Genomic DNA, 16911 nt, shown 5'->3' with positions numbered 1-16911 from the left:
CTTCGGGGGGGAGGGGGTTCAGATTTTATTTCATCTAGTGGCAATTTGTTCTTGAGGTCCAAGATATTCTCAATATTTTCCCTCAGTGCTGTAATTGAAAGACATTAATATTTCTTCAGCAGAATATGTATTAGAAATATTTCCTTAATCATGAGGAAAAAGGGCAATAATTACATGTAAAATACTGTTAATTTAAGATACAGGAAGCCCCAAAAGTCAGAAGTTTTGTTCATTTTGCTATAGCAGACATGCTGTTATTAAAACTATTTAAAACTATTTCTAAAATCACGACAAGTCATATCTACTGATTAAGTGCAAATCTAAATAACACATTATAAGAAGCAGAAATGAAACTTGTTGCAACACTCTGTATTTCAGGCTACCTCAGGAGAATACACAGAAGATTAGGTGGTACAAAATGTGACAGTATTAATACTACATCAAAGTTATACCGAAAGATTTTTTCTCAGAGACTTCCTGGATGAGTCACTACAATTTCCTTGGCAAGGTTGTTCAGAAGTGGTCTGCCATTGCCTCTTTCCTAGAGCCGAGAGAGTGACTGGCCCAAGGTCACCCAGCTGGCTTTGTGCCCAAGAGCCCACACCCTCCCAGCTTCTCATCTGATGCCTTAACTATTACACCAAACAGGCTCTACTACTGAAAAATATGCGCTGATAAAAAATGGTTTCCAAGCTCCAAATATTTGTTTTAAATTTTAATGTCCTAAGTGCTTTGATGCCTAGCTATATGTGGTGTGGAACCATTTGTCTTGTTATCCAGACATTAGATTTTACAAGATACGTTTTCTAAATTTACTTGTACATTTTTCCTATTTACCAATCCTTTATAAACCAGTTTGAATGAGGCCTGCAATTGCTTGCTTGTCAGTCTTGAAGCATAGAATAGCCATGGAACACCGTATTTTGGGAAATGCTCTTCCTCCAGCCAACCAGACAGTGCAATATCTATATATCAGTGCCCATCCTCAAGCTATTACAGATACAAGTAAGAAATCATTTTACCCATCATATATGAGTAGCAAATAAACTAGCTTCCCCTTGCCAGTTTTCTCTAGTTTTCTCTATGCAGGAGGAAGCATTTACTAAATTTCTATAAGAGCACAATCATTAGGCTCTTGATATACAGTTGCAATAAAATTAAAGCCTTGTGTTAGCAATGGTGGTGAAATATGAAGGAGGCAGCTGATCTGGGCTGCAAAAATCTGGATAACCATTAAATCATAGTAGTAGCGATCGTGTGGGTTTTTGCAGCTTAGATCTGGTGGCCTTAATTTTTACAGCCAAATATTTGTCCCAATAACTGTAACCATGGTTGCATGCTACTGTGTTGGCTGGAGAGAGTAAGATGGTGACAGGGCAGGAAGAGAGAGAGAGACAGGGAGAGCAAGACTGAGTCATGGAGTGGAGAAATTATCTTTCAAAATGGGGATGGAAAGAAACTGCTCATAGCTCTCCCCCACTTGCACTTGTTAAAAAAAAAGTGAAGCATGCCAGCTGGTCCCCCGCTGAAAAGAAGAGGCAAAAACAGATGACAATTTACTTCTTTTTCATTCACTTAAGTTAGTGCAACTTTCCAAACAATTTAAACATCTGCTGTAATGCTTGCCTCATATTCTCACTGTACTGTCTACCCTTGCTGTCTTTTAATCCATGGAGCTGCTTAAGAAATGTTAGAATGCACAAGAGACAAGATTCAACCATTCATGACTCGTCCTACTCATGCCAGCAGAGAGGGCCTACTTCAGATCCCGTCCATCAGAAAATTCTGACTATCAGGATCCAAAAGAAGAACCGCCTCTGCTGCAGCACCTGCCCTTTGGAACATCTTATCCTCTAGGGCAGGTGTGCCAAACTCGCAACGTCACGTGACGTGTCGCGACGTACGGTGACTTTTTCCTCCATTGCCAGCCATGGGATGGGTGCGGTTTTTGCATGATGCATCCAGCCGACGGGCTGGCAGTTTGACACCCCTGCTCTAGGGCAGGGCTTTTCAACCTTTTCACCCATTGTACCACTTTTAGGATAAGGCAATATCCGAGTACCACCAGTCAACCAGCAAGGTGTCAAAAACTTGACCAAAAAAAAAGGAAAAAAATGATAAAGTACAAGTAGTCCTCAACTTAGAACAATTCGCTTAGTGACTGTTCAAAGTTACAATGGCACTGAAAAGTGAATTATGACCATTTTTCACACTTATGACTGTTGCAGCATCCCCAGGGTCATGTGATTTACATTCGGATGCTTGGCAACTGATTCATACTCATAACATTCAGTGTCCCAGGGTCATGTGATCAATGGCCAGGTCATCACTCAGATTGTGGGGTGCCTGTGGGGGGGATCCATGGGTCTCTGGTGGAGGGGAGTGGGACTGGGATGGGTGACTTCCCTCTCTCCCTTTGTCCCTTCCTTCCTTCTTTCTTTCCTTTCCTTCTCTCCCTCTTTGGCCCTTCCTTCCTTCCTTCCTTCCTTCCTTCCTTCCTTCCTTCCTTCCTTCCTTCCTTCCTTCCTTCCTTCCCTCCCTCCCTCCCTCCCTCCCTCCCTCCCTCCCTCCCTCTCATTTTCCTGTGCTACGTCGCCCAGATCCCAGCCTGGTTTTGGCAGGTAGTGGAGCATTCTCATCCACACAGAGCGGCCAGGCAAAGTAAAACCACCGACATCACGGCCCTGCCTGTGCACGCACAAAGGCAGAGGAGAGCGCATGTGCCTCAGCCTCTGCGCGCGCACACAGGCAGGGTGGGGATGTCACCGGTTCACCTCCTGTTTTCAGGCAGTACATTATGAACCGGCTACTTCTCCCAGTCATTTTTCCCCTACCGAAGCCCAGCGTTTGAGCCAGGTTCCCCAATCCTCTCCGTGTACATCGTTCTTCCCATAGTTCTCCCCAGCACTGTCAAGAGATACCCATTTCTGGCCGCATTTCACCCGTTCTTAAGCTACATTTGCACCCGCCCGAAGGAAGAGTGATACTTTTCTCCCTCCTCCAAAGGAAACAAATCCGCATCGCCACCAAGTCACACTTCCTTCAGGCCAAGTAATCTCTGGGCCCAACTTTGAGACTGTTTTAGCCTAAAGCAGAGAGTCAGAGAGCTGCGTCACTCTCACCATTTGGATTCTACTTTTACGTCCCAGGAGCAGCTTGCCTTTCAAACCTCTGATCTATAACAGAAGGGGAAACGCACTGCAAAGGCGCATCTCACAGAGTCTTTCCCAAGCGATGCCTGCGCTCCACCGCTGCAGAAAAAGAAGTGCTGTGTTTCCCACTAGTGCAGGCAGCCCAGGTCCTGTGAGAGGACGAGTGGGAACGAAGCAGCCCTCGGGTCTGTGCTGCAGAAAAGCCACAAGCGCCGGTGTCGCCTGGGCACCTGCCTGGCTCACTTGCTTGCGGAAAAGAGGCTGCTTGCTAAATGAGCTGGGCAGCAGCCCGGGATCAGTGTGTCTGAGCGCGATTTCTAAGCGCGACTCAGCTGATCCCGAGCTCCTGCCCGGCTCACTTGCCTGCGAAAAAGAGGCTGCTTGCTAAGTGAGCCCAGGATCAGCTGAGTTGCACTCAGAAATCACGCATAGAAACACTGATCGGGGCTCCTGCCTGGCTCACTTGCTTGCAGAAAATAAGCTGCTTGCTAAGTGAGCTGCACAGCAGCCCGGGAACAGCGTTCTGAGCGTGGGACTCCTATGCACCTTCCTGGCCATGCACCAAGAGCCTTGGTGGAGCAGTGGGCTAGTGCCTCCTTAAGTGACACCAGCTGCCTGCAATTAGTGCAGGTTCGCATCCCACCAGGCTCAAGGTTGACTCAGCCTTCCATCCTTCCGAGGTAGGTAAAATGAGGACCCAGATTGTTGGGGGCAATTAAGCTGACTTTGTAATAATGCCGCTTGGGGTGTGTGTGAAAGCCCTAATAAGCAGGCATATATATAGAATGAAGGCTATTGCTAAGCACATTGGTTTGTGCTTAAATTGTAAGCCACCCTGAGTCTTCGGAGAAGGGCGGGATATAAATGGGATTAAAATAAAAATAAATAAAATGTGTGCCCCGAAGAAACGCCGATCAGAAGTCAATCCAGTTGTTGCACAAGAAGTCCCTGGGGAGAGCAGGGCCTTGTTCTGCGCATGCGTGCACCCTCTGTAGGGTTTCTGCAGGCCGCTGCCAAGCAGCAACCTTTCCGGCAGCAAGTGAGCTGGGAAGGAGCGGAGCGCAGGGGTGGGGCTGGGGAGGAGGCAGCGGGGGGTAGGTGGGGGAGGAAGGCGACACCACATACCACCAGCCAGGTGCTCGCGTACCACTAGTGGTACGCATACCACCGGTTGAAAAGCCCTGCTCTAGGGTAAGATCTGCCTCCTCTCCTTCTACAAGAGCCTGGTTGGCCTGGGGACCAGATGGGAGGAAATTTAATGCTGGAAGTGGCTGTTAGATTGATGGCAGACTCCACCTCTTCCCCCCTTGCTCCCTACTCTCCACCTGTCCATCTTTTTGGTTATCATATTGATGCATTGTTGTGTTCATTGTTCATTGTCAATGTCCTGTTATTTCTCATTCTGGATTTGTTCTTTTCAGAACTGATGCATTCTTTTCAGATATCCTTTTCTTGTTGGACTTGATTTGTAATAACAGATCGCTATTTCTTTATTTTCAATCTTTGTATATTTGCAAGTCCTTTTTTTTCCTACAGTCCTGCACTCCCTGGCCCTGGTTGCTCAGCCAACATTCCTGAATCCTGTGTAGCCCATTTGTCACCAGATGTCCAGGAACTCCCAACACCTAGCACAGTTCTTGTTGATCCAGGAGACGACTGATTCAGTATGGGTTTCTGTAAATTATGTCTTACTATATTATTTATAGAAGAAACAGTCTTTGTGTGGCTCCTCTGATGAGACCTGTCCAGTGCGGTTAAACCTCTGGCATAGAGCTCACTTTCCTTAAACACACAACTCCACAACCATGTCAAGATAATATATTAATGCTATCATTCAGGGTAAAAGGATGTTCCCTAGAGCAGAAATTTGTGGACACACACACAAATTATTCATGTTGAGATGCTGATTTGTTAGAGCAAGGTGTTTTAAATATAAAATTATCCTTGCTAAACCTTCCCAACTTGCCCCTCGGCTGAGGACAGGGACCACTCCTTGACTTCATCCATCTGATTTTTGGAGGAGAGCTGCTCTCTGTCCAGGTCTATGCTTGGATAGAGTTAAATGCGGTCTCCAAGGAGAAATTATAAATTGACAATGTCAACTGCGTATAAAGAAAATCTTTATAAAATGTTTTATAGATGGCACTTGCTTTCAGCAAGATTAGCAAAAATGTTTAAAAATGTATCAGGTAAATGTTGGAAATGTAAACATAATTTAGGCACGTATTATCATATCTGGTGGACATGTGACAAAGTAAAGGCCTATTGGAAAAAAATACATGCTTGGCTAGAAAAAATATTAGGAGAACATGTAGTATTTAACCCTGATTTTTTTAAATTAGGTATAGTACCAGAAAAGATTAATAAGCAAAACTTATATTTGGTTTTACATATTGTAACCGCAGCAAGAATAAGCTATGCGCAATGTTGGAGGAATGAACGAATACCTTCAAAAGAAGAAGTAATAAAAAAGATACTGGAATGCGTGGAGATGGACAGATTAACTATAAGGCTGAAAGATAAAGAACAAACAGAATACTACCAAAGCTGGAATCTATTTTACAAATGGCTAGAAGAGAGAACCAAAGAGTAGAACTTGATTATGTATTAGCGTTTTATGAACCCAGATCACACGCTGTTTGAAAAACTAACATATGTATGTAGAGCAGGGGTGTCAAACTCAATTTCATTGAGGGCCGCATCAGTATTACGGTTGCCCTCAGGGGGCCGGGTGGGTATGGCCAGGGTGGGCGTGGCCTACTGGGTGGGCATGGCTAGAGTGCATATGGCTTACTAGGTGGGCGTGGCCAGCTCTACATCGGTGCCTATGGGGGCCTGGGCAGGAGTGGGGCAGATCTGAGGGTCTCTGGCAGGAGGAGGATCTCTGGGCCAGGGCCAAGGCAGTGGGGGCCGTTCCCTCACTGTTTCCAGGATGGCTTCGCGGGCCGCATGAAACCACTTCGCGGGCCGGATCTGGCCCCCGGGCCTTGTGTTTGACATGTCTGATGTAGAGGGAATAAAATAAGAAGCATATTATATTAAAAAAATGCTGTCTCCAAGATACAGCTCATCTGATCACACTTACCTGAGAAACTTTACTGGATGCATCTTTGGTTTACAATAACCAAGAGATGCAGCTGGCTAGACATACCACATGGTTCTCTTGGAAGACTCTTCCAATCCGTGAACAGCATTTGAGTGATGTTCACATATTATAAGACTTCCTGTGACTCTGTTCTCTGCACTAACCCCTTGGTAAGTGAGAGAGGAAGTATGGCACACACACACACACACAAAACCATACACACAAATATTTTGGTCATGCTATTTTTAATGTAAATGCAAACACTACTTGTACAGGTGTATTGTGTATGCTAGACGATGTCAGCTGGCAAACCCCAGGGGAAGGGCCTTCTCTGTGGAGCGCCAGTCCTATGGAATCAGCTCCCCCCTGAGCTTCGGATGACCCAAGATCTCCAGTCCTTTCGCCGCAGCCTCAAAACACTCCTTTTCCACCTGGCTGACCTGGACTGACAGACATTTTAATTATGTTTACAATTTTTAATTTATTTTTAATTTTTAATTTTAATTTATTGCACAGATGACTTTAATTTTAATTTTATCTTAATTTCTGTTATATGTTGTTGTTAGCCGCCCTGAGTCCTTCGGGAGATAGGGCGGGATATAAGTCCCATTAATAAATAAACAAATAAATAAATGTGTGTTCTGTGCATGTTTTTATAATCTGAAAATTCCAGATGCCTTTAAAGATGAAGTTTCATTTTCAAAGGCATTCTGAAAGCCCTACAATCAGCAGAACCATTCAGGGAATTCCCACATATATACCTAAGCAAAGCAAAAATGTAATCTCTTCCCCCCCCCCTCAAATCTCTTTGGGCTGGTTTGGTTTGATTACATTATCTTTTGCCCTATTCTTGGTAGAATGCAAAGACTTTGCTAGTTGGTTAGGGTTGTTGAGTTGAGCTTTGGGGGATATGTTTACAGTAGTACATTTTTGTGCACTATTGATGCAGTCCATAGTGCACTCTTCTACAAAGACATGTTTAACTTGTTGACTAGCCTGTCTGCCAAAGTGCATTTCAGGTGCACAAAGGGTGGGGTGGGGTATGTTGTTTTTTTTCCTAAGAAGTGAATTGTTCATGGGTTATGCTTGCTCTTTTTTGTTGCTGAGTTTTTAGGATATAAATGCAGGCATTGGGATAGGGAGTTTTGTATTTTTTTTTATTATATTTTTATACCGCCCTTCTCCTGAAGGACTCAGGGCGGTGTACAGGGCAATAAATACAAAACAGGATACAAAAGTTAAAAGCGATTAAATAAATGCCCAAGGTTAAAACAATAATTAAAACGTATTTAAAACCCCAACCCTAACCCATCAGACCAGGTCAGACTGCTCAAATAGATACGTTTTTAGATCGCGCCAGAAGGAGTGAAGGTCGGGGGCCATCCGGAGCCCAACCGGCAAGCGATTCCATAGGTCTGGCGCGCCCACAGAGAACGCCCTCCCCCTGGGGGCCACCAATCGACATTCTCTGATCGGAGGCACCCTGAGGAGGCCCTCTCTGTGGGAGCACACTGGACGGAGGGAAGTTGACGCCGGCCGCAGGTGTTGCCGTAGGTAATCCGGACCCATGCCATGTAGGGCTTTGTAAGTCATTACTAACACCTTGAATCTCACCCAGAGGGCAACCGGCAGCCAATGCAGCTCGCGGAGCAAAGGTGTAGCATGGGAGTATCAGGAAACCCCCAGCACAACTCGCGCGGCTGCATTCTTTCCCATGTAGGACCTCTTCCCGGATAGAAACTCATCTTTATTTATTTTGCTGATGTGTTCATTCTGTGAAGCAGAAGCCATTGCTTCAGCTACTTGTGTTTTCAGCATCACTCATCGGAAAGATGCAAAATTTCTCAAATATGATCTCCTAAAATCCCTGTATCTGCTGGTTCAACCTACAAATTAAGTACTGAAGCAACAAGGCATGTCAAACTGCCGGCCAGTGGGCCGGATGCATCATACTAAAACCGCGCCCACCACATTGTCAGCAATGGGCAAAAAGTCACGATACGTCGCACATCACGTGACGTTGCGAGTTTGACGTGCCTGGAACTGATGACGATTTACAAACCATCCTATAGTAAAATAGGGGAAAGAGTATGATTTCAATAAACATCTCAGAAATTACTCAGATTGATTTTTGTCTAGCTTTTCTTCCTACCTTCAGATGGTGCGCTTTGGTAAAGATGGAAAGAATACAACAAATATATATATTTAAAATTAACAAGCATCTTATCTCCCTTTGCATTCAAGCCGGCCTGAATATCTACATCAGGACAAATTACTTGTCAAGTTTGTAACTGGGAGTTCTTAAAAATGTTTTAAAATAATCTGTCCATTTTTTCTGGCTCTTAGCAGTCTATTAATTGCTAGCCTATCTAGACTTATTACTCTGGAGCAGGGGTGTCAAACTCAATTTCATTGAGGGTCGCATCAGCATTGCGGTTGCCCTCAGGGAGCCGGGTGGGTATGGTCTGGGTGGGCGTGGCCTACTGGGTGGGCGTGGCTAGAGTGCGTATGTCCTACTGGGTGGGCATGGCCAGCTCTACATCGTTCGCAACAAGGGTGCCTATGGGGGCCTGGGCAGGAGTGGGACAGATCTGAGGGTCTCTGGCAGAAGGAGGATCTCTGGGCCAGGGCCAAGGCAGTGGGGGGCCGTTCCCTCACTGTTTCCAGGATGGCTTCGCGGGCTGCATGAAACCATTTCGCGGGCCGGATCTGGCCCCCGGGCCTTGTGTTTGACATGTCTGCTCTGGAGCATTAAAAAAGGATCAAGAGGCTTTTTTAATGTTCCTATTACCTATAACTGGAAAATTTTAAACACTTCTGTTCTGTTGTACTTTGCTTTGTTCCAAGTTCAAAACAAAGTCTTTGCTGTTTTATGTACATCCTTAGAAAATACCTTAAAGTTTGTACTATCCCAAATCAAGCTATATGCCCTTTCGCATTCCTTCTCTCATTATTGTTATTTTTTAATAATTTATTTTTAACACCAATTTTTTAACTTTGGTCCAACATGCTTTCTTTAGTTTAGGTATAGTAATCTAGAAAGTTATCAAATGCAAGCTGTTGTTTTGCTACCTTAACAGGGTGGATGGTTTGGATGATTATCTATTCTATGCTGTCATATATCATTTATACCTATGTCTATAATAACAACTTTAGTTATGTTGTTCGGCCTATTCTTTCCCTTTTTCAGTTAATTATATAGTCATCTCTCCATATCATAAATTTGCACATAAATCCCATAAAGAAAATCTAGCTCATACATAGCTATTGGTTCCATGTGATCTGGTACAAATTAATTTAGCGTTAGTGACTTCCATGTTTTCCTTCAATAAATTCATACTTTGATGTGTATATCTTTTAATTCTTCCAATTCCTCTCTGGCTTATGCTTTGTCAGTTTGTCTCCCTCACCCCCTTTTTTCCCTTTCCCATTTTGACACGTTTTCTACCCCCAGCATTATTTCAGATGTGTGTTTTAAAGGCACCGTGGACTAGTAGTGAATGTATAATATTACTTTCCTTGTTTGCCATTTGTTAAATGCACATTCTACAGTATAAATGGAGAAATGTGGCTCTTCTTGTGATACTGAACTGTAATTCCCAACTACTGACCAGCTATTGGGAACCCGTAGTTTTGCGTTATCTATTTTCTAAGCTTCTCACTGCTGTTCTACATTATCCTGTGGAAAAGCATATGGGCGATTCTGTCTTTGTCTAGCACCCAAACGTTGTTTCTCTCAATATAATCGGGAAAGGCTCACATAACCTGAAGAGAATTTGGTACATTTTCTTTTTCAGTCAAGTCAATAACTTCTGGCACCAGCCTTTATTGACTGATTCTAGGGTTGGCTTAGAGGATTCCCTATGACCTTCTGACCCTACAAAATGAGGTGGGAATTTAAAATGTAGTGCTGCAAATAATATTAACTTATTGTAAGAATAGAAAAAAGTAAAATTCAGGGTCATTAAGTGAATTTAACTGACCTAATTCATGTCAATATAATTGCCACAAGGCTGCATTAGATATTCTTCAGAGTAAGTTTATGCAAGACAAAAAACAGCATTTGGTGTGAGTCACAACAGCTAAAGGAACTTCCAGTTCAGCAGCAACATGGTTCCAATTATCAAATGCTAAGGCAAATCACCGGAAATTGTGGTTTCTGCCTTCCTTGGACAACCCTTAAAATCTCTGGCCAGCCATTCTTGAAAATAGCTAGGAGATCCATCTCCACTCCTGTATATGAATACTGAGAACTTTGGGTTCTCAACCAAAGCCCTTTTTATTGCTCAACACTATTTGAAGAATGTTGAGTGTTTACTTGTGAATAGGTGTATGGGGTCTTCAGCCTTGGAATTTGCTCCCAGGGAAAGAAACTTGATATTCCCTCCACTCCCTTTTATGGGCCAGGTCAAGTCACTACTTTTCAGGTAATGACTGAGCCCCATTTCCTCCACTGGCTGTTTTAATCTTGTTTTCCTTCAGTTTCGTATGGTCGTTTCATCAATTGGCTGTTTTTCACCGTGTTAAAATAGATTTATTATGTTGTTTGGAAAGCTTGGAGAAAAAAAGACAAAATATAAATGTTTTCATTAAAGAAACCAGACATATATTGATAGCGGTAATAGCAATCAATTTATTTACAAGCAAAAGGCTCAAATAGCAAGTTAAAATATACTAATCTAAAATTTGGTATTGAATAAGACAGTTTAACAAGGAAACTATTTAATATTACATAATATACTTATAACTCTACTTGACCGTGACATCAAGAAGAATCTGGAAAAATCAAAAAAGGGTCGCGGGGAGGGGGGTCACCATCTAGTAGCACCCTTGTTATATAGCCCGCACAATACATCATGGCAACCAGAAGTCCTGTGTTAAATGAGTATCTTTTTTTTGTAACATTTAGGTCTGCTTTATTAATGTACTTGAACGTTTTATTTTTTATTTTAATTCCATTTATATCCCGCCCTTCTCCGGAAGACTCAGGGCGGCTTACAAGCTTAGCAGTAGCCTTCATTCTATGTATATGCCTGCTTATTAGGGCTTTCACACACACACACACACACACACACACCCCAAGCGGCATTATTACAAAGTCAGCTTAATTGCCCCCAACAATCTGGGTCCTCATTTTACCTACCTCGGAAGGATGGAAGGCTGAGTCAACCTAGTTTTCTCTATCCAGTAGCAGAAACTGGAAGCCCTAGCGCTTAAACGAAACGACAGTGGCTCACTCATATCACTCCGAATTACATTTATTTTTCGGTCCCACCATCAACGGGAAAAATTGAAACTCAATTTGGGGGGGACGGGCTCATAAAATTGCCGCACGCTGTTCCTTTTTCGCCTGAGCTCAGCGGTTCCCTCAGGCGTTCGCCGTACGGCCACTGCACATTGCGGAGGAATCAATTGCCCGCGTATGCCTCTCCCCCTCATCGTCCCACAGAGATCCTCGGGCGAGTCACGCGCTCAAGCCACTGCCCGGGGCCGAGGCGCTGCGAAGGCTCGCGCTCCTCCTCCCGTGCTCAAAAGTTACGTGGGAAAGGGGTGCCTGCTTCCTCCCAGCCCACCCGTACTGCGCTCCTCACGTCCCAGCCTCGAGGGAGGAGCCATGCTATTTGCAGCTTGCCCTGTAAGCCTTAACGCGAGAGGAAGGAGAGGAGGGGGCACCCCTTGGCGGTGGAAGGAAGAGAGAAAATGGCTCAAGTCCGCGTCTTCGGGGGTCACGCGGTTCCTGGAATCTAAAGGGATCAAGGGTCCGCCCACGTAGCCGCTATGGAAACATGACAGCTGAGGAGAGTCCAGCCAACAGCTGACCCAAGCGGCTGGGTCCTGCCTGATTCTGGTAACGTAGGGGAGGGCTTGGTTCCGCGGCGTCCTCCTATTTTCCTGCCGCCGTAAACATCCGTACGATTCCGAATTGTTGAGCTCCCAGTCAGATTCGCCGTAAACAAAATTTGCTGTCTTCCTCGAAGGCGAGGGGGGACGACCACGAAGCTCACTTGGGACCAGGCTTCGTTTGTATCTGAATGCTAATTTGTTTACATTCGTGGTTCGTTTACTTCGAGCCTCTATCCCTTTTTCACCTCTTCTGTTAGACGCGCCCTTTTTTTTTACCTCGCGGCTGAAACCAAGCCTTCCGGCGAGGATCTCGAAACTTCATCCCTTTACTTCCAGAAAAAAAAAATGTTACTCGCTTTGGTGGGACTTTGCAAACGCGTGGCTGTAAAGCGAGGAACCGCTGAACGCGGCGCCGTATCAGCCGAGCTACCTCCCGGAAACTTGAACGCTTCAAAGTTTTGCATCTCTTTAACTTCGGGTGGCGTGCGTGTCTTTAAAGGGAAAGAACTGGACACGGGATTCCTATCGGAATTCTCACAGGATGGGGGGGGTGGGGGTGGGGAGGAGGTTGAACCTCAGAAAGAGCGTGGGGAAGAAGATGCGAGGACTCGGGTTGGGGATAGCGGCGTCGTTTGGATGGAGCGATCGTAACCCCCAAAAGAACGAGGGCCCCCCCCCTCCCCCCCAGCCTCGGAAGGCCCAACGAACCCGATCGCTACGAAAACGGTTTTGACTTGTGGCTTTTAGGGAGGCTAGACTGGGATACTCGCGGTCGGAGCGCTAAAGACAAGGGCAGAGAGAAAAGCGCCAGCTGCAGAAGGGGAGGAGAAATCAGGCAGCCAAATAAACGGGTGCCTGGCTCTGAGAGTCCGGTCCGGGTTTTGCTTACAGCCCCGGGCATTAGCAATAGCAGCAGCAGCAGCAGCGACGAGAGGCAGCCCTTTTGCAATGTGGTCCGCCAGTCTCGGCGCTTGCAGAGCGAGGATGTAGAGGTGGGTTTGTCGAGGAGTTGCTGGCGTGGGATCGAAGGAAGGAGGGAGGGAAGGAGGGCGAGAATGTTCTGGTCAGCTATCTTTTAGCGCGATCAACTCTCTTCTTTGCAATCCTGACTTTGCCCGCTCCGACCTCTTTTCTTAATACGCCCGCCGCCCGTCTTGCTTTGGGGCTTCTGCTGCCACTCCTGAACGTGTCGGCTTCGCTGAGCTCCCTTTTGGAGCGAGGATACCTTGCGGGGTGGGGGGGTGGGGGGTGGGGAAGGCAGGTGTTAAGATCGCCAGCATCACCACCACCACCACCACGGTGCACGATCTGGATTTGCCTCTCTAATCCGGCTAGCGCCACCGCGCACGCAACACGCACACACACACGCACACGGACTGCCCGGAGGTGGCGGGTGCAGCTCTCCTTCCTCCTCCCTCGGCTTCGCGGCTGCTATTCTTGTAGCTCTGGACCCGCTTAAGCCTCTGGTAGGTGCAACAATCCGAAGAGGCCTTTTCTCCTGGTTCTTCTTAGGTACCGATGCAGATGCAGGAAGGAGGAAAGTCTGGCGGAAAAGTTTGCGGCGGCCAAGTAATCCCCTTCCCCTTCGGGTGCTGCCGAGGGTGGGGGGGGGAGAGATGGCGTTAGGTCCCTCTCTGGCTTTCCTTCCACCTTCCGTGTCCCTCCTCCCTTGCTTTCTTTCTGGGAGGGGGTGGGTGTGTGTGTTGCTGCCGCAGCAAGCACATCCACGCCGGTCTCAGATCAGTGGCTCCAGACAAAAAGCGAGGGGGGGAGATTTTTGGGGTGTGTTGCCGCGTGCGGTTCTCGAGCAGCGCCAGCGGCAAAAGAGCAAGGCTTCGGGAGGTCCCCTGAAGAGGGCGGACTTCTTCCCTCAATCCCGAAAGCCAACCCGGGGCAAGAGACCTCGGCTCCTTTTTTTTCTTTTTTTCTTTTTTTCTTTCCCCTCCTTCGGCAGGAAGGGAAGCAGCGGCCGGAGCTGCCCGCCGAGGCTGTAAGTGGAGCCGCTGGTTCTGGTTTTTCCTTGCCCTTGGGGGTGGGGGTGGGTGGGTTGTTTTTTTGAGGGGGGGTGAGGAGGACATGAGGGGGGGGGAAGGGAGCGAGCGCTCGGTTCGTGTGGCTGCTGAGCAAAGTTTTCTTTGGAAGATTTAGCGCCCCCCTTCCTCCTCCCCCCCCCCTACCCTTTCCCTTCCTTTTAAAGGCGACAGCTGCCAGCTTTCAGCGCACGGGATTTATAGCGGGGTCTCTTTCCGTTCTTCCTCCTCCTCCCCCCCCCTCCCCGCTCGGGTCGGCCACTGCATTGAAGATCGAGAGCTCCTCCTTTCCTTCTCCCCCCCCCCCCCCGCCATCCGCCCCCCGGGCCGCCTAATCGGTGGTTCGTTTCCCAGGTTACAGCCGTAGTGTCTGCAGCTAGCCAGCCAGGCGTTGGAAGGCTGCTGGGTCTGGCTGACCCACCGCGTCGTCCCTCTCTCTCTCTCCTGCTCTTGGGCGAGCAGGCGGCGGATTAGAGAGGCGCCCGAGGAGCCTCGGGGAGCGCCTCTGCAGGGGCTGTCAGCTGTTTGTCGCCTCCGCTTCTCCCCCGCGAGGTCTGGCCGGACAGTGGGCGAGCCTGGCTGGCGCTTCCATGCCTGCCTCCTGCAGCGCCTGAAGCCTCGGGGGGGGGGGCGGGGGAAGAGGGAGGGAGGGAGAGAGGCTGCCTCTGCTTGTTGATGACCTTACCCCAAATAATAATAATAATAATAATAATAATAATAATAATAATAATAATAATAATAATAATAATAATAAGTTGGAAGGAACCTTGGAGGTCATCTAGTCCAACCCCCTGCTCAGGCAGGAAACCCTATACCAGGGGTCGGCAACCTTGGCTCTTTTATGACTCGCGGACTTCAACTCCCAGAATTCCTGAGCCAGCTATGCTGGCTCAGGAATTCTGGGAGTTGAAGTCCGCGAGTCATAAAAGAGCCAAGGTTGCCGACCCCTGCCCTATACCATTTTCAGGCAAATGGCTGTCCAGTCACTTCTTAAAAACCTCCTGCGGGCGGCAGGAAAGAAGAGACCCGTCCTCGGAAGCTTCATTTCTTCCGGCGCGGGAAGGCTTTCGTTTCATCACCACCACCTTCTTCTCTCTTTTACTGGAAGGTGGTTTCACAGAATCGGCAGGACCAAAAAAGTGAGAAGTCGCCGATTCGCTCGCGCTTGGAAGATGATTTTGCCAATTGGCGTTTGCTTCCGATTCCTGCTTGGGTTTATTGGGCTACCCAGGGCTTTTTTTTTTTTTTCCTCTTAGAACGCTCAGAACGGAGTTCCGGCACCTTTTTTTTGGATGGAATTTATTTTAATTTATTTCAAAGTTTATTTTTTAATTTACTGGACAGAGACCTTTAAGTTTTGTTGTTGTTAGCCGCCCTGAGTCCCTCGGGGAGATAGGGCGGGATATAAATCCCATTAGTAAATAATAAATAAATAAACCTTGTAGGGTAGGCAAGGCGGGTTGTATGACATGTGTGAGTTCCAGCACCTTTTTCTTTTAGAAAAAAAGCACTGGGGCTACCCATTTATCTTTTGGTGGCAGCTACACTTTTTTCTCTCCCCCCCCTTTCCTTTGCAAGTTCGTTGCTTAGCTTTAAATCTGCAGACTTGGGAGATTGTAGAGCTGCACCGCTCTGCAGTTGTCTTGGTGTGGGACAAGACTTTCCTTTTTCCACCAGGACCCCTTTCCGTCACCTGAGGGGAGAGCCAAAGTTGCTGGTCTCTTCCACGCTCACAGTCAGCTTGCTCTGACACCCTTTCCCCACCCTGGCTAGACTGCCCTCTGGCCCACAGTCGCAGGAAGGAGTTTCCAAAAGGCAACTGGGTTTGTTGGTGGCCAAAGGGAAGGTTCTAAGAAACCGGAGTAATTGCAAAACCAAGGGCTTGTTGGTGTTTTGCCTTAGTTAGGCAAATCAATCTGATTGAAAAGCATACTGATCTATTTTAAAATAAACTTAATCCGAATATTTTTCTTCACTGAGCCCAGTTCATTTCAGGCAGGCCCTACTACTCATTAGCTCACGTTCTTGAGGCTTAGTCCTTCCTATGTTGCTCTTGGTTACAGGCTATGTATGTGCTCTGATCCTTGCTGGAGTTCACTGCTTTTCATGCTTGTCATAATTGACCATTTGGAAATTTCCATCAGTAGGTGAGAGAACCTTACCAAAGAACTCGACTGCATTTCATCATGCCACATCTGTTTGCCTTAAGGCAGTGATGGCGAACCTTTTAGAGACCGAGTGCCCAAACTGCAACCCAAAACCCACTTATGTATGATCGGGTGCCGAGTGGGCGTGGCCCATTGGGTGGGCGTGGCTGCGGTGGTAACGGCAGACTGGGTGGGACTAAAAAGTTCAATCAATCAATTCTAACTGCGAGATCTTTTTTCCCCATGAGAAGTTGAAATTGATTGATTGATCCTTTTTTTTTTGCACACAGTGGCGGTGGCCTAAAGCGAAAAGGTTTTATAAAACCCAGCTAAAGGCCTAGGACTGGGACGATGGCGCACGTGCCCATAGACAGGGCTCTGTGTGCCACAGGTTCACCACCACGGTCTTAAGGTATGGAGAGTCTTAAACAGTGGCACTGGCTGATAATACATTGGTATTAAGTGGAAAGTCTGTGGGCCTTATCAGTGTGTCTGGCTGGCGCCTGGGCTTGACTACAGTAAGGTCAGTAGAGTGAGAAGGAGAAAGAAAGAGCAGAATGTCTTGGTTTGCTGTGCCCAGAAAGAATCAAACCTCTGCAAGGATTTCCTGTCAGCAAGATCTGAATCATTTAGTGTCAGATAGATGGCAAGTT

The 16911-nt window shown here is 46.8% G+C and overlaps 1 protein-coding gene across 3 annotated transcripts in view; it reads left to right on the top strand.

Moving 5' to 3' along the window:
- The first annotated feature begins 11899 nt into the window (after nucleotides 1-11899).
- Nucleotides 11900-16911, top strand: part of CXXC5 (CXXC finger protein 5) — a 110099-nt gene continuing 105087 nt past the window's right edge. For 2 of the 3 annotated variants that reach the window (XR_014491970.1, XM_083358345.1), the window contains exon 1: nucleotides 13008-13073. The gene's annotated coding sequence lies outside the window, so the exon portion shown is untranslated. Of the gene's footprint in view, nucleotides 12086-13007; nucleotides 13074-16911 lie in introns of those variants that run through there. The other variant, XM_083358347.1, reaches the window with a different exon arrangement.

This window comes from Vipera ursinii (genome assembly GCF_947247035.1).
Source record: "Vipera ursinii genome assembly, chromosome: 3".
In the NCBI taxonomy this organism is placed as follows: Eukaryota; Metazoa; Chordata; class Lepidosauria; order Squamata; family Viperidae; genus Vipera; species Vipera ursinii.
Note: the sequence above shows the minus strand (reverse complement) of the source record. Positions and strands in the feature narration are given on the sequence as shown.